We start from the raw sequence: 15,487 nt of genomic DNA, 5'->3' as shown, positions 1-15,487 counted from the left end.
ATTTCATCAGGGAACAAAGTGGGAGTGGTGTCTACTGCATATATGCAGCGTGGACACCATRGCTAAGGAGAGCATCTCTGTTCTGGGAACATTTAATTCAAGAATATACTTAAAGGCAAGYGTGTACTTTACCGATTTTCAGTATGGGAACATCAATACACAGATGTAGAGTGCTTTGAGATTCATCATGGTGGAATAACTTTAATGTATTATTTTTACAATGTATTATATGCTAACTGACCCTGCCTGAGCTAAAATTCTCCTTACTAAGACATCACGTTGGGGAAGATTTTACAATCCAGGGCTTTATCAGCTCCACAGTGTTATTTTCTTTATTTCTTTATTTACTCTCWTCACCTCGTAATATCAGTAGTAATGTATTCTTACATTAATAATGTGCCCTGTCGACATTTTTCTACTGCAGGTGTGTCCAAAAGAGKTTTTTGTCCTTTTGTATGATTTTTTCTTCTTTCCTCATTCTTCAACGTTACTGATTGCTAATCCTGGGACCAAGTTTATTCTAGGAGACCAACTGTGTGTTGACACATTCTGTCCTGAAGGTGGGGAAATTTATGGAGCACAGTTCCAAGTACACAGCACRTTACTATGTATTATAGAGAGCTTCCCTCCTCTGCTCRGTGAAAACTCGTTATACCAGTTTAAAAATATGTGAGGTATGCATCTCCTTCCTCCAGCATTAATCATTAATTAACATGTGATACTGACATTTCTGGTTGCTACTTAATGTAGCAAAACAGTATTTTATGTGCATTTCTAATTTCTTCTATCRTGCTGCCGCATCAGTGGAGGGTGACACATCCAGCTGTCAGTGTCAGTACACTGGTAATGCTGCCCAAAACAGAGCCATGAGAACAAACCTGTTTATAAAATTCCTGTTGCCAATCTGACTCCTTTTCCTTGTRTTACAGGCCAAAATGCATGTTTCTTCTCACAGAATGTGCTTATTGTATTTGCTACTGCAAATAGCTGAGAGTAGAACACTGAACTAAGAAACAGTGATCAAAGAGATCTTGCTCACCTGTTTTGGACTTTTTTCATGAATAGTTTTCATTTTGGGTCTGTCTTTTTTTTTTTTTTTTTTNTTTTTTTTTTTTTTTTCTCTGTATGTGGCCTGGATTTGATAAGAATTAATAGAACTGAGCAGTCAGAAAGGAAACATAGACTGATGGGAAGCTACCTATTATTTACTTGAATTTCAGTAGGCTTAGAAAGCTCCACAGTTAAAGTTCAGAGTCTCTTGTACGAGGCACTGTATGTAAAGTAAAAGAACAGGCAACAGATAGACAGAATAGGGAAATAAATATGCACTGAGATATGAGATAACCATGAAAGAGACAGGTTTTAGCCAAAGTGAAGGTTGGGTTACGTTTAGTCATTATGGTTGACTTAGTGTTGTGATAAACATGGTATTATCATGATTTGTTATTTGCATGAGAGGGGCCATAAGAAACCTCAGACAAGAGCATGGCTTTATTGTACAAAGTACTGTACCARCAGTAGTGCAGGTATTGCACAGTCACTGTTATTGTTTACAATCAGTAATACCACATGAAATGTGCCTTGGGACTGATTCATACAACTTTTCCTTGTGATTGACCACTTCCTTCTTTTGGCAGGACACTTACAGCCAGAGCCAAAGGACAGCTTCAGTGTCACAGCACTCCTTGCTTTTCAATGCCCAGCTGGCAGAATGCATTTCCAAGCAATGAGATAAACTTACAGTAACCAAAACTTGGGGCTTTGCCTGTGACTCAGCAGCAGTYAGATATCCCGGCCCAGTTGTCACTGCTGCCTCCCTCCTGCCAACTCTGTGGCTTTTGTTTTGTGGCCAGGCAGGTTTGCATAGTGAAACAGCTTAAAACAAACAAGACAAAACTGAAAGCTCCCTCCCCAAGTTTGCTGATGACACTAAACTGGGTGATGAGATGGACATGTGAGAAGTGACAACTGTCTTAGAGAGACACCTGGGTGGGCTGGAAGAGTGGACTAGCAAGAGRTGTAGGAAGTTTATTTAACAAGACCAGAGGCAAGGTCCTGCACCTGGGACAACATAACTCAAGAACTCATTAGAGGACAGGCCACACCTGAAGTACTGTGTTTGGTCCTGGTCTATGCAATTCAAGACACAGCCAGACTGGAGAAGGGCCACCAACATGATCCCGTGAGGAAAGACGGAACCAAAGCTGTCCCGTGAGGAAAGACGGAACAAATTAGGTCTTTTTTCCCTAGAGAAGACTTTGGGGCGCCCTTATCACAGTATTCCAGCACTTATGGGGTTACTACAAAGAGAGTAGAGGCTCTGTCTTCTCAAGGAGATGTAGTGCCGATGATGAAGCGGCAATGAGTACAAATTGCTCATTTGTTTGGAGCAGATTTCAGCTTTATATAAAGGTGAGGTTTCATCTTTATATAAAACACAGCTTTTATAGTGAGAAGAGTCACTCACCGAAACAATCTCCCCAAGCAATCAGGTAGAGCTGGAGGTTTTCAAGATGTCACTGGACAGGATGCTAGATAACCCCATCAAGGCTCCCTTCTTCATGAAAGACTGGACTAGGTGATGTTTTGAAGTCACTTCCAACCTGGGCTGTTCTATGATTCAGTGATCATTTTGGGTAGGTGCTCATATCTTTTTTTTTTTCACCCAGATGTTTTTGCATTTGGTTTGGACTGCTGTGGGACAAAGCCAAACTTTAAGCTGAGGGAGACAGAGGTCTGAAATCAGATCCATTGCTGTAGGGACAGGAATATCTCTGAGCTGCAGAGAGCAACTTCCATCCCTTCTCTGGGTGATCAGGGTACACGTGTGGAAAGTGAGAGATGAGTTTGAACAGGTGATTTAGAGACAACAGTCTCACTTCCTAGACAAGCAACTTGAGATATCATCACTTGCTGTAAAAAATAGTTGAGATAAGACCTGTGGAAAGCAGASACAGTATTTATTTGGTACTCTTTAGGATCACCTAAAGAGCCCTGTTTGTGATTAAACCGAAAGAATATCTAATTTCCAGGTTATGTTATAAATTAATTGAGAAATGGCCCTGAGGCTGCTGTGAGCAGTGMGGTTCTTTCCCTGTACAGAAGCAGAGCTGGAGGCATCATGAGCTGTGGTTATTAACTTCTCTCCTGCCAGCCTTCACAGTCTTCCTTTTGCCCTCTGGACACCCAGATTCCCTGCTGCCCCTTCCCTCTTCAGTATTTTATCTCCTCCCTGCACTGCAGAGGCCAGCTCATTGTCCCCAACCCCTTCTGCCTCCTCCTCCATCACCCCCACCCCAGCTGTGCTTCAGGACCTACCCWTGTTCCCCAGACCTCTCCCTATTGACTTGGTGGTTTCCTACTGCCTTCTYCATGAAGCCATGTCCCTCTTCCTTCCCTGATCTCATAGGCATAGCAGTGAGTTGTCTAGGAAGTCAGACCTAATTTCTCTCCTCTCCTTACTTTGGTCTTTGTGCACCTCACTGGTGAGACAAGATTTGCAGGTACGAGGAGAAGGCTGCAGCGGAACATGTTCCCTAATGAGTTGTGCTGCCTTCAGGCTTTGCCTGCAGTTCACCTGGAGGAGAGAGAAATGGGAGCTGGGGTGTATTTTTGGCACTCAGTACCTCACTTTCATTTAAATTCTAGTTTTGGCTCATAAATCCTCTATTGGATCTAATCTTTCATCTTTTTCTTCAGCAGTTCCTACTCTGAGAGCAAATGCTTCCCTTTTCCTGTGTTTTGTTTAGACGGGGGTGGGACAGCTTTTTACTGGTGTGGTAGTATCTGGTTAAAAGTGGCCTGATTTTAGTAGCTGTTCCTTGGCTTCTGCTATTTAAAACATATGTTTTCTGACMTTTGATGATAAACTTGTTCTCCCATATATCCCAATGAGCATAAACAACTGGTTATTTYCCAGTGTCAGTGAGTTTGAAATTAATGCAACTTATTTTCCTGTGAGGAATGGAGACATATGTCATTGAATTGAATTAAATATTAATCATACTGTTTCCAAAGGGGAGAAGTGCAGCTAGAATAAAAGAAATATAGAAAATTATTTATTCCAAGGGAACATAAAATACACGTACTTGGAAATAAATCTGTCTTTTTTAATTGCTGTGGAGTTTTGTGGTTTGTGCTTTTTTCTTTTTATTTTTTTTCCCTTTTGTTTTTCTTTCTCCCTTTTTCCTTTTTTCTTCTTTTTTTTTTTTAAATTTCTGGTTTGATTTCTGTTAGAACTGAAAGTTAATTCTTCTAATGGTATTCCATTGGCTGATGATGCGTGCCTGGATGATCTTAATTCCAGTTCCCAAGGACAGGGTGTCCTGTGATACAACAAGCTGTATCTTGCATTTGAGCTGTATTTACTGTTTTAGCAGGACTGAATGGTTTGTGGAGAAGGAGAGCAGGATGGAGGGACTCCCTATGGATTGTGTTTGAGGGAAGGAYTTGCCATTGTCATCCAGGATATTCTGGAAAGGGATTCTGGTGGGCCTGTGGGCCCTGCCCAGGGTCAAATTCAAGTCAGCGGAACAAATCCCAGTTATTTCATTAGGAGCTGAGTCAGGCCTTTACTAGATCAGGAAAGGGGTTTAGACCTCTGTAGCAGAATGCAGATGGACTTTAGACATTTAAATTTCATCTGCAATCCTAACAGTTTCTGCCTGTCAGCCACTGAAATTCGTTTCTGCCTTATTTCTTCAGGAGCCTCTCAGCTTTCCATGGAAGTTCAGTGGTTGCAAGTGCTGTATGAGGTCTTCAGAAAATTTCAGCACAAACTTAACCTTGTCCAACAGAGTGGCTCTCACATTTTCCATCCTCAGTGTTCCTCAGGTTCAGAGTATTATCCACAGTGTGTTTGRGGACACTCAGGGACAGTTAGTTGTAAACTTGGGTTCTATGACTTTACCTACATGAAAACTGGAAAACTGGACTGGGGGATATCCTTCACGGTTCAGAAAGTGAAAGCAGAGTTAAAAGCTTCTACTCAAGACATTATAACAAGAAGATGAAGGGAGCAAAGAGGAATGGAAATCCTTACCTCCAGATCTTCAGGGACAAATCATGTTTTTCACATTGCCATTGATGGATAAAATAATTCCCCATAGTGGCAATCCCCTAATCCCACAGGACAAGGCTRTTAGAGGATAATCCTAACCTAAATTGCAACCCTATGTTTGAACACTGGTTCTCCTAATGCTCCAGGATACAATTACAGAACAAGGCCTGGAAACCACAGCCTTTGTTGTGCCTTATTGCTTAATTGTTTAATGAAGTATTCACTTCATCTAAGTGAGTGCTTTGTAATTTTGTACTTGCATGCAGCTGGCAGAGGCAAAGAGCTGGCTTTTTTTCAGAATAACTTGTTCTGTTGGTGGAATAAGGTACCATTAAAGATATCAGGCTCCAATAGTAAATAACTTGAGAGATCTCCATAAAAAGGAAATCTCATCCTTGAAAGTGAGGAATGAGAGCACGTTTGTTACTGCTGGGTTTTTTTTTTCCATTTTTCTCCTYGATGCTGTGCAAAGACACATGGAAGAGGCAGTGGGACAACCAGTAATATATCTTGCACGAACAGGTCTGTTCTGAGTCAGGACACTGCTACTGTGTGTACCTCTCAAACTGGAATGGGAGAGGCCTTTTATCAAGTTAAGAGCAATATTCAAGCCCTTAAATAAGTGCAAAGTCACTACATATAAGTGCAAATAACATGAAAATATATTTTAAAAACTTCTGTGGATTTCAACAGCCTTCCTGTTCTACTCTTGAAAATATGCCTATGCTCAGGACAACATGTCAGGCTACAGCTCCTGAGTAATTTCTTGCTGAAGGTCAAGTGCTTTGAGACATCCATTCCCTACCAGCTATGGGTAGGCAGYTCTGTACCTCCCAGCATTTCAGATGTTTTGATCTTTTGAAGCTTTTCTTCCTCTTTATAACTATAAAAGGAGCTTAGACAATTAGCTCTGAGCTTGGATATAGTTTTTGGCTGGTGACCTGAGCTTCAGACACTGGATATCAGGAGATTTGCAAAAGGGTAGTGAGAGAGAATGACCCTGGTAACAGGAGAAAATAATTTGAACATTGGAAGCTTTTTTCAGTTCTAGCCATGCAGTGTCTCTTGCAAATGCTAAATACCAAAGAAACATCTCCAGTCTGTAATACCAAGTTTTTCTTTAASAGCTGTGAAAATGTTTTATGAATAACATCAGTACAGATGGAAGAGGTGAGGTCACCTGTGCATTAATCCCTTCCTCTYTYGCCAGCCCTGCCTCTTGGGAGGCACTACCTATGGATACTTTCCTGGTTCTCACAAGGAAGGGTGCTGCTTCACTGGGAGCACATTGCTASAGGGACACAGCCAAGAGAGAGGTGATTCACAGTGGGTTCCTTTGGTGCTTTCCATAGAGACTCTGCTGTAGGTGCTGTCTTGTGAAGTCCATGGAATGCAGATTATGGGAAGGAAACCATCACACAGCTGCATTTGAGGTACCAACAAACAGAACAGTACATGGCATCTGTATGTGTATGTAGTTAATACATTGTTCTTGGCCCTCCAAAAGTGACAAATGGATGACTTTTAACAGCTGTGTTTAATTTGGAAGCAAGTACATTGCAAACCTTTTGTTTGTCAGTACACTTTGTAACTTGTTTTCATGCAACTACCATTTTCAACATAATTTAACAAGTCATTATGCACCTTTTAATAAATTATAGTCATTAACCTTGCCCAGGGTAACCAAAGGCAAGATTTTAATTCAGGCAGTGAGAGTCTGTCCTCTAGGCCTGTGTTGAAGATCACAAGAGTGTCAGAGCAAACATCGGTTCAAGGACCAACAGGAGCACACCTGGCTCCCAGCCATCTGTTGTACCTTTGCAGTGCTGCTGGTTCCTGCTCGTGCCAGTGCACAGAGACTTCTCAGGCTGTTATTATCCATGCTCACTCCAAGCTGCCTCTGTGACCTGTTCTTGAAGTTGGAAGAGCTAAAGCCAGGGAAGACCCTGGTTCCTTTTCCTTTAAGGACATACCTGCCAGCTTCTCTGTAGGGAGTTTCCTGCAGAGGCAGAGATCTGACTCATGACTGCTGGAGACACCTCCTGGAAGATCTGTCATGGAATAGCCACAGGCAGTCGTGATTCAGTCCTCAGCAGTCTCATTAGCACTTGATTTCTTAATGGCATCCCGTATACACTTATATTACCAGCTATTTTTGTATCCTCCATGTAACCAACCACCGCCTTAACAAGAACTTTCTGTCCACATGAAAGAGTGTTTTGTTTTTTAATTTATATGGAAATACTTGCATAAACTTTMATTTTAATATTTTAAAATTTATTTGTAATTGAGAAGAAAAAAATAACCTTGCTTAGAACCGATGTTCTGAATGTTTTTTCCTAAAACCAACGTTTTGCCTTCTTTGAAAAAAATATTCAAAACAGGCTGCAAAAATATTTATTTAGCACATTTTTGGTTTAAAATACTGTCTTGCCAGGTCTGTTGTCATTGCTGCTTATCGCTCTGAGGTAACATTTGCTTTTTGTTCCAAAGTTTCAGCTGTTTGCTTTTAGGGATGTTACTGGTGGTGGCTCAATATCTATGGTTACAGATGGCCATAGTCTGARATGGTTCCTGCCTGAACAAGCTTCTCCCAGTCAGGGAAAGCTCAAAAATGGCTGAGAGGAAAACAAAGCCAAGAGCACATGTCAGCTCTGTCCTGGCTCTGTGGGAGCACACCTGCACAGCAGGACTGAGGCTGTCTGGTGGAAAAGGTGTTGAATCACAGCTGACTGGTCTGAGTGGAGCCTTTGTGTGGAAAATGGCTAAGCATTTAAATTACATCTTCCACTCAATCCACTGCTGAGAGCTGTCCAGAAGCTGCTGGGCACAAAGCTGACATAACCTGTACCCCGTTGCCATGGGCTCCTGCAGGTTTGGCCTGGGCTGGACCCCACTTGCCACCTTATCGGTGTTCTTGTTGACCTGGCTGAGTTCAGTGCATTCCAGAGCTGGCTGTTCAATGTTGTTTGTTTGAATTCCTCTGCTGCTCCAGCACAGCCCCCTGTACTGGCTCTTTTGGTGTTTGAAGTTGCGGCTTTCCTTCAGTGTGGTGGCTTTGAACAATGCATGTGCTCCCCATCCTTTTTCTACAGTTCAGGAATTTGGGGAGAATTGGCTGATAACCAGTGTTACCTGAAATCCCAAATATTATTAAAAGTATCATGAGAGAGGGTCATGCTGTCTTACTTTTCATGAAGCCAAGAATAAAACTGTGGCACAGACAGAGACACCTGGTATTTGTATTCGTTCATAGTTACAACAGTGTAGTGATTATCTTCACAGACACCTGCAAAATGCTCACCTGGCCTGAGGGATGGAATGACTTGGTAGGATATCAGCATTACAGTTGGAATATTGTTCCTGCTGGGAGAGGACTTGAGAGAATATTTTTGTTTTTCAATAGCTCCTGCTGTGCCTTGGCATTTACAGTCCATCTGGACTAACACCTTCAGAAGTTTTTTCTACCCAGCAGACTCTGGGCCAGCAGTGACAAGCACATTAGTTCATCACCAGGCTGTGAGCACCACAGTTGATTAATTCTTATCATTCACTGCCTTCAGTGTGTCACACAGAACTTTAGAACGTCCTTTACAAGTGGAGAAACTGAGTCATGGAAAGAAGAGATGATGCCACTTCGTTCACCTGTTAAGGTGGATGGAAGAAGCAGCACTGAGATTCCGGCTAGCTGAAGCCTGGCTGGGAGACCCACCCTCTGGATCTTCCTGAAAACCCGAGGCATGAAGGCATGACGGTCACACTGCACTCATCTCATCTAGCTGGCTTGCTGACACAATCTCCTTGGAAGGTCTTTCTGAATCACATGTTCCCTCCAGAACATTTTACCAATCTACACACGCCCATTTGGATCTAAAATGAGGACACCCCAGGAAAGCCAGAACAGCCATGCTTTCCCAAATTGATCAGCTAAATGGCCCAGCTCTTCAGACACACCTGTATTTCTCATAGGTGTATTCCTTAAAGCAGAACAGGAGCAGAACTCCTCTTGCTTGCCGAGATCTCCCTGGAATTTAGTACCGAGTTGTCTGTCTTGAATCAGATTGCCCCTGGTCCTCCAAGGTAGTCAGCGACGATGCAAAGGCGGGGAAAGTGGGAGAAGAAAGCTTAGACCCCTGACTTGCAGGGGTACCTTCTCGCATGTGCTGTTCGTAATAAACCAGGGGCTAATCCCTGGGATCAACCCAGTCGAAAAACAAGGCTGGCAGCAGTTCCCGAACGCCGCTTCAAGCTGTGAGCTGCCATTGCCCTCTGCCGACAGTTCGGTGTACGGTGCCCTCGCTGTAAAGTGCGTGTTTTCTGTTCTACGGCAAACAAGAACTTCAGGGGATCTGCAGATCCTCCCTCAGACAGAGATTTTTGGGGTTCATTGCTTGATTTTTAAAATGTCCTTCTCACTGTTGTAACTTAGATGCTACACCTCAAACAATCAATCATATATCAATTATCCTGCATCAAAGAAAAGTCCACTGTAAACTGTAGTGCAAGACATGGAGTGTACGGGGAGTGAGAGCCAAGTTTTCACTGTAGAGCTGGTGTGGTGAGACAGAGGTGTACAGAGACAACACAAATAAAACATAGTGAAAAAACCCAATGATTAGCCCCATTTTACCTGTAAGTCATCAAGATACTGAACGGTCTATCTGAGCCCACAAAAGGCAGCTCTGGTACCATGCTGGGAAGTCAGGTTAGTTCAAAGCAGAAAATAACCGTAAGTCCAGACTGCAAGGAGAGTGGATCGCACTGTTGGCATCTTCTTTTTTTTTTCTTTAAATTTTTTTTTCATCACAAAGTTAGATAATTCTGTAGTTCAACCACAGCTCCAATCCAAATGTTGTTTGGGGAAAAAGCAGGCAGAAGCAATGACCTGTGATAAATAGGAGGTTGGACTGGACAGTCACATTTCTTTTTGGTCTCTGTCAGTTTGCCCAAGGTCATAGTGGAGTTTTGTGAGAAAGCCAGGAAGTGAATCAGGGTTTTTTATTTGTTTTGGTTTTGTTTTGTCTGTTTTGTTGTTGTTGGAGGATTTTTTTTTTTATTATTTATTTTATTTACATTTCAGATTTGTCTGAAAAATTGCTTATAGAAATATATTTAAATATTATAGTAAATGGGAAGGAAAGGCCTGGGACATTTTAACACTTTTTTTTAACTTATGAACTGCCACTGAGCTCTTTACTAAGACTTTTCCTGTGGTAAATTCACTGTTTGGGATCGTTATGAATGCTGAAAAAATTGGTGTTGCATTTCAACCATCCAGTACTTCATAAAGATTTCAGGCTATCAATAGAAATGTTCTTGGGTTGCTTGCTCTGAATAAATGCTTATGTGGAAAACCACTAAAAGCTTACAGGAATATCAACAGACAGCAAAGCTAAAGGACTTTGATCTTCAATAACTTCCATTTTACTGTGATGAGTACATGGTAGGGACCAAGTGCTTTTTCMTAGGCTCTGTAAAAGGATAAAGTCTTCTCTTACTGCCAGAAAAATGCTATTCCCCATTTCAAGCAGCAAAGGCTTCTGATTTCAAGTGATTAAGATCAGCTTCCAAGCCCAGTCATGGGGAGGAGATATCAAAATCCAAATTCCCAAACTTTAGTGCTGTCACGTGATTAAACAGATTGTAGCATGAATTATGGTAACTATAAAAATAAGTAATAGTATTGATAATTAATAATAATCTCAGGCTAGTGAATAAGGGGCCATGCAAGATTCATCCTTGCATGAATCTTCTTGCTGGTCCCAATGAAAAACTGATAAATTAGGTCAGTTTTCCAGTCCTCTGCGTAGGTGCTCTGGAAAGCACCTCAGTGATTCTCCTGCAGGGCCTTCTTTGAGAGAGCCAAATTCTCTCATTACCCTACTCTTTCATCTGTTGTGTCTCAGATTTGAGGATTCATGTAAGAATGAGTACTTTAGTCATGTAAGAATCTCAGCATCCATTAAAACAAAATTAACCCCCAAGGAGGGAGAGAAAAAAACCAGAATAAGAGTTCTGATTTCATGCTGAGGTCTCAAAACCAAACCAACAGACAAAACCAGAAAAAGCACAGTAGTGAGGTCCTAAAAGAGAAGGGAGATTAACTCAGAATGATTCACCATGTCTATATTTATACAGTATCCTAACATTCAGAATAGGGATTTTTGTTATAGGATTCACTTAAACCAGAGATGATAAAGTTTTATTGGCATAAAGGGTCTGTTTCATTAAACAGGAATGAGAAACAAAATATTCCTATCTAGACTGAAGACCACAAGAGAATGACTTCATGTGTTCATTTCCTTCTTCCTTTCCCCTGTGTTCTATATATGATTTACTAAATCTTTATTGTTTCTTTCCAGAAGCATCACTCACTGTCTACACAGAGAATGATTTTGGGCCAGGAAGTGGAGAAGACCAAAGCAGGTACATACATCACATTATCCTTGATGCTGACAGGGCAGAGTTGACAGGGAAAACATCACTCATCTTTCCAAACATGATTTCATCCACTGTAATTGTTTATAGGAGGACAGGTCTGGAATAAAACCTGAGTGCCTCTTTGGAAGACCTCATGCCTTCTCTGACATCAGCAGCTGAGGCAGCCTGAATGTCAACATTCCCTTATTGCAGGGAATGTGTCCTTAAAAACTCCTTCAGAAAGCTGAGCTGCTTCTGCTCCCTGAGACATGGCTCATTACATCAGAGCTCCTGACAGGGCTCTAACGAGCCGAGTGACAGACTCAGACACTGCCATCCACACCGGGCTGTCTTCCTGGGAGGAGACATTCATTCAGCATCCTGGTGGATGAGATCAATACCTAAACCCATGTTCAATCCAACAGGTTAATCTGCACTGCCATTAAAGTTAGGTTAGAGAGCTGGTGGAAAAGTTTGTTTTCAGTTAACTCCACAGCATTACAAGTCTTGGATTTGACAGGCTGAAAATGCCATCCTGCCTCTAGGAGGGAAAATTAAAGTTTCTCATATTAAGTAGCTATGAACAACAGTCATGAATCAAACCCATTGTAGTAGTACAAATTTCATTAGTTCTTTTATCATCTGGTTCTGTTTTAATTTCTTTGTCTATAACATACATAATCAATAAAATATACAATACCTCTGTGATGTTCCCATTATCATGATTCCAGGATACAAATATTTAAATTAAGTGTTAATGTTTTAAAACTCATAGCATGAAAATTCCTGCAGTTGGGCACATCAAAGTTGAATCAACTCTTTTCCCCTTTCCAAATACACAATGGTATTAAGGGTATATTTCTACTATTTTCTTTTTAGAAAATATATGGGTTTGACAAAAATAATTCCTAATACTGACCACAAACAGCCAGGAGATGGTAAATCATACTATGGAGAGTGAGAAAGGCACAGCTCGGATGTTTTTTTCCTTCCTTTGCAAGTATAAAGCAGGAAGGGAATGCATTATTCAGCAGTGAAATTCAGAATTAGTATAATTGAGGTGCAATGCCAGCGGAATCAAGACAAACGAATCCTACTCGTTGCAGTATGAGATTTGTCCTGTAGCTTTAGGTCTTCATGGAAATTTAACCATTTGTCTAGTCTCCTTATTGCTTAGATAAGGCAGCCAGCATTTCCATGAGATTATTTAAATGTAGAATTATTAGAAAAGTTTGCAGCTACAGAGATAGATGGGGTTTACATAAAATCCCTGCTCTTTGTGGCAACTCAGTGTGATATTGAGAAAGATAATGGCCAGAAAGTACATTGCCAGGCTCCTAATGAGAAACTGTTGACAGTAGAATTACCCCAACATTCATCAAAAAGCCAATAAATGTCAAGCAAGAGGCCTTTGATGCAGTAGCTCATAATTCCTGTTCAGAAGCCTTTGTAGTCACTTCAGGGCACGCCGTTGTCCTGCATTTCTGCTGATTTTACCGAAAACTTTGTGGCTGGAGAAATACAAGGAGCAGGTGTCAGCATTCCGAGTGCCATTGCTACAGTGCCACAGGCTCACCGTGAGACCTCAGGCACAGCACATTTGGCCTCAATTTCCCCATCTGCAATACGGGAATGACAATACAGGAATTACCCAGAGGCAATTCTGTGAAGGACACGGTGCTGCCATCCAAATGCTCAGAAATCGTGAGCTAGGTGGTAAAAACTCTGATGCTGACTCCTGCCAATGAGGTAGTCATGTATTTTTAATGTTAACTACGTCCAGCTTTTTGGGCCTTTGTAGGACATATTTTCAAGCTCTCTCCTCCACAGGAGATTACTTCAACTCAAAATTAATTTTTACCCAAGCCACTGAATTCTGGGTTGGGTGGCCTTAAGGAAACTGTGTGAAGTTTATATAAAAGCTTACATAAACTGTTCTTTGGCTCTGTGGAGCACAAAGGGTATAAATACCTTGCCCATTACCCAAGTCCTCTGTTTTACTCTACTTTCAGTTCATATTCCCCGAGTGATGTGGTGAGGCAGGTTGTTGCCTGGCCCATGAATTAGGAATAACCTTGTGCCGTGTGTTATTTGTGACTGCTCCCTGGCTTTTCATTTGCCTTGTTCATGAGGGGAGCCTGAAGCTACATCACAAGTGATAAAGATCGTATCCTCTAGACATCGCCCATATATTTTTTTCTAAAATTTTCAGGTAAAGGCTCACAGCTATTTTAAGGCCTCCATGGACTCTGAAGCAGTCCATTCCATTCATACGGGCAATTCCTTGATTGCATATCACGACTGGTCTCCATTCCAGCTGTTCCTGTGTCTATGGATAGAAAACATGTCCCCGTTGGTCATTTCCAAGGATAAGCTGCATCCTAGAAGCTGTATGAAGATGGAGTTGTACTCAGTTTCCGGAGCCACATGCAATTAGGGTGACTTGAAACTTGGCTAATTACCTGGCAGACTTTGCTGCAGAAAGATTCTTTAATAAAAATGGATGGGGTGACAAGAGACAGGCTCCTTGCTATTTTGGGACAAACTCTTCCCTCAGGCTGCAGATAACCATGGTGGTAAGGCTCCCCATCTATCATTTGGTTTGCTGTTTCTTGGCTGTAGTATTTAATTAACAATTCTGGAACTGCTCTGTTTCCCAGGAATAGCCTGTAAATCCATGAAATTAAACAAAAAGGGCAGATGTGGACAAAAATAAAAAGCCCATGCAAGTCAGAAATGAAAAATTAAGTTGTTTTGTCAGTCTTCAGGGGCCAGTGCAGGAATGTTATAAAACCTTCTGAAGCTTTTCTGTCTGGTGGTTCAAGCAAGAGGGAAATGTTCTTGTGGATGCCAACATTTTTAGAACTGATGATTGCTAATTACAAAAGCACTAGTGACAGGCAGAATGGTTTGAAACTGAGAGAGAGTAGGTTTAGATTGAATATTAGGAAGAAATACTTTGAGGGTGGTGAGGCACCAACACCACAGGTTGCCCAGAGCAGCTGTGGATACCCCATCCCTGAAAATATTTAAGGCCAGCCTGAAAAAGGCTCTCAGCAACCTGATCTGGTGGAAGGTATCTCTGCCATGGAGTTGGAATAAGATGGTCTGTTAAGTATCCTTCCAACCCAAACCACTCTAGGATGATCCTATGATTCTATAATTATGTAATTACTTTATGGCATGAAAAGATACAAATACTGTGAAAATTGAGTTAAAACAAGGTTTTTTTTTCTCTTCAAGATCTGATTGAAGTTAATAATAATGCTAAAACCTATCTTGTGTAGATGGCAATCAACAGCAGAGGAATTTCTATATATCTGAAAGAGTGTGCTCATCTAAACTGTCACTCATGCTTTTAGGTGGCCAGTGAAACCATTTTATTACTGCAGTTAGCTGGAAAGGGCACTGTTCTGCAAAAATCAGATAATGTACTTATTTCTAAAAGCCTGGAACAAAAGAGCCAGTTGAGATTTGCTGAGTAGTTGCAAGATAGCCATTAAATATAAATATTTTTAAAAACAATGTACTCTTTCCTAATGCTTTTAGAGCAGTGTGTGGGAACAGAGTCTAAGTGCAGCATCTTACTGCATTGAAAAGGACATGATGAAGGTTACTGGGTTCCAGATTTAACTCTTCACTCTCTTAATTGCTCACAACAGTTCCTAAACTATGTGAGTTTGTAAAAAACTTACTCATCTTTCCTAGTAGTGCCAATAAAAGATTATTTTTAAAACAGCTAGTGCCAATGATGCACATTTTTCACATTTCTATGTCAACAGTTTAATAGTGAATTAAAGTTTCCATTCCCAAAATTAAAACTTGCTGCAGAACTGGAAATTTTGTTCTTTTCAACTTGTGGTGGAAAAGGGACTGGCTTTGTGGGGCCATGTATGTATAAATGATACCTCCACATCTGGAGTTTTAGCAGCCATAGATAGGATTAATTTGATCTAATTTAAGACATCCATGTCTGCATCAAGCACTTTAGGCTGCTTCTGCTGTCAA

The 15,487-nt window shown here is 41.2% G+C and overlaps 1 long non-coding RNA gene across 2 annotated transcripts in view; it reads left to right on the top strand.

Annotated features, from left to right (window-relative positions):
• Positions 1-15,487, top strand: part of LOC130585391 (uncharacterized) — a 17,777-nt gene extending 2,290 nt beyond the window's left edge. The window contains exons 2-3 of one of the 2 annotated variants that reach the window (XR_008966594.1): positions 11,422-11,485; positions 13,797-15,487. This is a non-coding gene — a long non-coding RNA (uncharacterized LOC130585391). Of the gene's footprint in view, positions 1-11,421; positions 11,486-13,691 lie in introns of both variants that reach the window. The other variant, XR_008966595.1, reaches the window with a different exon arrangement.

This window comes from Malurus melanocephalus, unplaced genomic scaffold, assembly GCF_030028575.1.
Source record: "Malurus melanocephalus ecotype Western Australia unplaced genomic scaffold, MMel_1.1 scaffold_883, whole genome shotgun sequence".
In the NCBI taxonomy this organism is placed as follows: Eukaryota; Metazoa; Chordata; class Aves; order Passeriformes; family Maluridae; genus Malurus; species Malurus melanocephalus.
This window is presented reverse-complemented; position numbering and strand designations above follow the sequence as displayed.